General features: G+C 45.7%; 1 non-coding gene across 1 annotated transcript; it reads left to right on the top strand.

Annotated features, from left to right (window-relative positions):
* The first annotated feature begins 3428 nt into the window (after positions 1-3428).
* trnas-gcu (transfer RNA serine (anticodon GCU)) lies at positions 3429-3510 on the top strand. The gene has a single exon. It is a non-coding gene; the product is annotated as a tRNA-Ser (tRNA).
* The last annotated feature ends 1851 nt before the right edge of the window (positions 3511-5361 follow it).

Genomic DNA, 5361 nt, shown 5'->3' on the forward strand with positions numbered 1-5361 from the left:
ACAAGGTTTGGAAAGTCAGGAGGTGAGTTAATCGTTGCACAATCCCTCGCCTCTGACCTGCCCTTGTAACGACAGTGTTTATAAGGCTAGTCCAGTTCAGTTTTTGGTCATCAGTAACCCTCAGGATGTTGAGAGTGGGCGATTCAGTGGTGGTAACGCCATTAAACGTCAAGGGCCAGTGGTTAGATTCTTTCTTGTTGGAGATGGCTATTGCCTGGCACTTATGTGGCGTGATTGTTACTTGTCATTTTTCATCCCAAGTTTGGATATTGTCCAGGTCTTGCTGCATTTGGATATGGACTGCTTCAGTATCTGAGGAGTCACGAATGGTGCTGAACTTTGTGAAATTATAAGCGAACATCCCCACCTCTGACCTTATGATGGAAGAAAGGTCGTTGCTGAAGCAGTGGAAGATGGTTGGGCCGAGCACATTACCCTGAGGAACTCCTGCAGTGATATCCTCGAGCTGAGATGACTGAACGCCTTAGGCATGACTACAAACTAATGGAGTTTTCCACCTGATTCCCATTGACTCCAGTTTTCCTAGCGCTCCTTGATGCCACATTCAGACAAATCAGGCCTTGATGTTAAGGGCAGTCACTCTCACCTCTCCTCGGGAGTTCAGCTCTTTTGTCTATACTTGAACCAAGGCTGTAAGGAGGCCAGGAGCTGAGTGTCCCTGGCGGAACCCAAACTGTGCATCAGTGAGCAGGTTATTGTTAAGCAAGTGCCGCTTGATAGCACTATTGATGACCCCTTCTATTACATTACTGATGATCGAGAGTAGACTGATTGTGAAGTAATTGGCCCGGTTGGATTTGGCCTGCTTTCTGTGTACAGGAAATACCTGGTCAATTTTCCACATAGCCGGGTAGGTGCCAGTGTTGTAGCTGTACTGGAAAAGCTTGGCTCGGGGCGTGGCATGTTCTGGGGCACAAGTCTTCAGTACTATTTCCAGAATATAGTCAGGGCCCATAGACTTTGCACTACCCAATGCCTTCAGCTGTTTCTTGATATCACTTGGAGTGAATCGAATTGGCTGAAGACTGGCATCTGTGATGCTGGAGACCTCTGGAGGAGGCTGAGATGGATCATCCACTCGGCACTTCTTGTAGCAAATGTATATCGCTTGTGCTGATGTGCTGAGGTCCTCCATGATTGTGGATAGGGATATTTGTGGTGTCTCTTCTTCCAGTGAATTGTTTAATTGTCCATCACCATTCCCAACTGGATGCAGCAGGACTGCGGATTTTAGGTCTGCCTGTTAGTTCTGCGATCGCTTAGCTCTGTCTATCACTTGCTGCAGATGTTGGTTGGAATGCAAGTAGTCCTGTGTCATAGCTTCACCATGTTGACAACTCATTATCAGGTAAGGCTGGTGCAGCTCCTGGAATGCCCTCTTCACTCTTCATTGAACAAGGGTTGATCACCTGGCTTGATGGTAATGATATAGTGGGGAATATGCCAGCCCATGAGTTTACAGATAGTGTTCGAATACAGTTCTATTCCTGCTGATGGCCCACAGGGCTTCATGGATGTCCGGTCTTGTGTTGCTAAGTATGTTCAAAATCTATCCCATGTAGCACGGTGGTAGTGCCACACAACATGATGGAGTTTGTCCTCAATGTGAAGGCGGGACTTCGTCTGCACAACTTCTGTGTGATAGTCACTTCTACTGATAGTGTCGTGGACAGATGCACCTGCAGCAGGCAGATTGGTGAGGATGAGCTCAAGTATGATTTTCCCTCTTGTTGGTTCACTCAGCACCTGCCACAGACCCAGTCTCGCAGCGATGTCATTTAGGACTCGTCCAGCTCAGTCACTCGTGGTGCTACCGAGCCACTTTTGGTGATGCACGTTGAATCCCTCCACCCGGAGGACATTCTGTGCCCTTGCCATCCTCAGTGCTTCCTCCAAGTGGTGTTCAACATGCAGGAACACTGGTTCATCAGCTGAGGGAGGGCGGTACGTGGTAATCAGCAGGTTTCCTTGCCCATGTTTGACCTGATGCCTTAAAAATTCATCGGGTCCGATGGCGATGTTGAGGAATCCCAGGGCTACTGCCATCCGACTGTATACCACTGTGCCACCACCTCTGCTGGGCTTGTCCTGCCGGTGGGACAGGGCATATCCAGGGTTAGTGATGGTGGAGCCTGTGGACGTTATCTGTGAGGATGAATATTTCAGGCTGAAGCTTGCCTAGTCTGTGAGGCAGCTCTCCCAATTTCGGCACTAGCCCCTGAGATGTTAGTAAGGAGGACTTTGCAGGGTGGACAGGGCTGAGACTGACGGTGCCGAGGTCGATGCCACCTGGTCCGTCCGGTTTCATTCCCTTTTTTGTGACTTTGTAGCGGTTTGTTACAACTGAGAGGCTTGGTAGGACATTTCAGAGGGCAGTTAAGAGTCAACCACATTGGTCTGTCTTCGACAGTGCGATCAAGTGGTGCTAACTCACCAATCACCTGCTCACTGAAGCTCAGTTTGGTTTCCGCCAGGGTCACTCAGCTCCCGACCTCATTGCAGCCTTGGTCCAAATATGGACAAAAGAGCTGAACTCAAGGCGTGAGTTGCAAGTGACGACAGTTGGCTATACAGAAGCATTTGGCAGAGTGTGGCATTGAGAAACCAAACAAAACTGAAGTCAATTTATACAAGGAGGGAAACTCTCCACTGGTTGGAGTCGGCCCCGGGATTTCTAATACATTCCAAAAGATTTCTAGCATTCACAATATTTCGCATTTTGTTAATTTTCTGTGGGTGGCAATGAAAGGATATGTTGAATACTTTTATTGTGGCAGCTGGCTCGTTGGTCTAGGGCTATGATTCTCGCATGTGGTATTTGTTGTGAATTAATATGCGAGAAGTCACGGGTTCAATTCCCGGACGAGCCCAACCAGCATTTTAATACATTAATTCATGTGCTCGCGGCGGTGCCAGTTGGGGAAATCAGGACCAGGTTTGAACATCCGCGAAATCATTGCGGAAAATAAATCACAACACAGAAAACCAACGCAAAGTTTCTCCTAATGCATCGAATACGGCAACTCTCTCCTTGTGGGTTCAGTCGGAGGCTGATTGCAGTCAGTTACAGTCTTGAGTGAAAAACCATATTTCAGTTGTGTTCCGGTACTTGCAGTTAGTCGGAAGGAGTTTCTTTATTCTTCCCGATGAATGTATGTTTCGGTCTTTCCGCGGTGGGTTTTCACACTGTCTAGAAACATGTTGGATATCGTGTTGAAGTGTTGAAGTGATTCACATCAGTCGATTTACAACAGTTCCTACCTGATGTGATGGAAATGTATTTTATTGACAAACTACATGAGAGACCTGGATGGTTATTCAGGACCTGAAACAGGCAGGATCATTTAGTTCAACAGTTCATGGATGTAAAACAGTACAGGAGAAGGTTTAATAAGGCGACCGCACGTGGCGAGGTGGCCGAGAGGTTAAGGCGACGGACTGCTAATCCATTGTCCTTTGCACGCGTGGGTTCAAATCCCACCTTCGTCGTCAGTTTATTAACTGGTTCTTCGTGAACGCGGTGCTTTTTTCAGAAGGCATGTCTGAAATCACTGATGTAATCGTTCCGAGACCAGGTTTCCAGAGGTGGTGGCGTTGGGATAATGTCGCTAATCACTCCATGATTATCTGAATTTAAGGCTGCTCATCCATTGTGCTTCCCACGCGTGAGTTTAAATCCTGTTTTTGTGTGGGACTGCATTATGCAGAAAGGAAATCTGAAATTACCATCAGACCCAAGTTATGACGTTTCCTGTAATACCATGAATATCAATGTTTCAGGGTCGAACTGGTTGAAAATTTTACGATGATTAAATAACATTCTAGCTTCGTTTTTTAGTCTAGCGGGCTGTGTGCAAACCATTTAGCTTGTACTGGGGTGTTAACAAGAAGCATTGGGAATCGAAATTCCTGCTACAATCTCTCTCCCTGCCGTGAGAAAAAGTCGGTCTCTTTCAACTGTGGGTGTTTATCTCTCATTGTCTGTGACATTTCTTCAATTAACAATCTACTTCTGCCTCTCCTTGGAGTGAAATGTCTTCTGTCGTCTTTCCTTTGCTGTGAATGATGATTCAGTCAGTTGTTCTCTTGCTCTTTACAGTCAGGAGTTTGTGAGTTCTATACTCACTCCAGAGTCCCGAGCACAAATCCAGGCTGACGCTTTAGTGCAGTAATCAGTGAATGCTTCACTGTTAGTGGTGCCATCTTTTAGATGATATGGTAAACTGAGGTTCCCTCTGCCTTCTCAGCTGCAGTATACCAAGCAGCATTTCGGAGAGGGGCGGGGGAGTTATCCCATGGTGTCGGAGCCCACATTCATTCCTCAATTAAAATCACTTATTAACAGATTTATTGTCTTTAGCACGTTGCTGCTCCTGGAAGCCGGCTGTGACCATATTTTTAAACAAATTGTTCCAAAACATGGTGATTGAAATCCTGTCAGGAAAAATCAAATTCCTATTGAAAACTCTGCTGAGTGAGCTTCATTGGACAGCAGAGAAATCAGGTGAGGAATTCGAGTAAATCGACACCAGAGGAAAAGTCAACGTCAAAACTGGATCACCTCTTGCGAAGATCAATGAGTAAAAGCTGAGAACTCCGCGCATCATCATTTCATTGACCAGAGACACTCACGGAAGTGTTTTGTAAAATGTGTCTCTAATGCAAACCTGAAGGAATGAAACCTTCCCAGTTCATGGTGATACTGGGGATGGAATTCCATTTTTTAAATAAGTGATTAAGAATGAACGATCATGTCTGTCAAAATAATGATTATCTATGTCTTTGACGTGATGATGTCTCCGCTATGCTGATAATCTTGACCTTCTCATGGTCTATGTGTCAGGGAGGACGCCGCTGTCCAAATAAGCATGGGAATTATGGCAGGGTGTCCTGTATATCCGACATAATGAAGCTAATATGTATAAACTTCACTATATCGGGTGCAGATAAGATATTGGTTTTCGTTTTTGTTACTCAGATATTCTTAGAGTGATAGAGAGCAAGGGAAGGCCGTTCAGACCATGGCCTGAAATGGGCTGAGAGAAAGGGGAAATCCTCGACTGGTGTATTTTTGCAGCACTTCTGCTGCGCCCGTGTTTGAAATAAAACGATTTGAGAGATTGGGTACAGATTGAAGTGTTTACTGGAAGCAAGAAGCTGATGTAAATTTATTTTGAAGCAAATTCAGAGGTGATTTTGTGTCACAGACAAATGTTATTTTATAGTGTTAATGAGAATTTAAATAAACTGAGTATGGTTTCAATCCATCGATCGCTGGGTTAGGAGGCCAGCACGCTTCTGCAACGCCAGTCTCCTCCGAAGCAACATTTTTCTACTGCC

The sequence above is a fragment of the Cetorhinus maximus genome, chromosome 31 (assembly GCF_964194155.1).
Source record: "Cetorhinus maximus chromosome 31, sCetMax3.hap1.1, whole genome shotgun sequence".
In the NCBI taxonomy this organism is placed as follows: domain Eukaryota; kingdom Metazoa; phylum Chordata; class Chondrichthyes; order Lamniformes; family Cetorhinidae; genus Cetorhinus; species Cetorhinus maximus.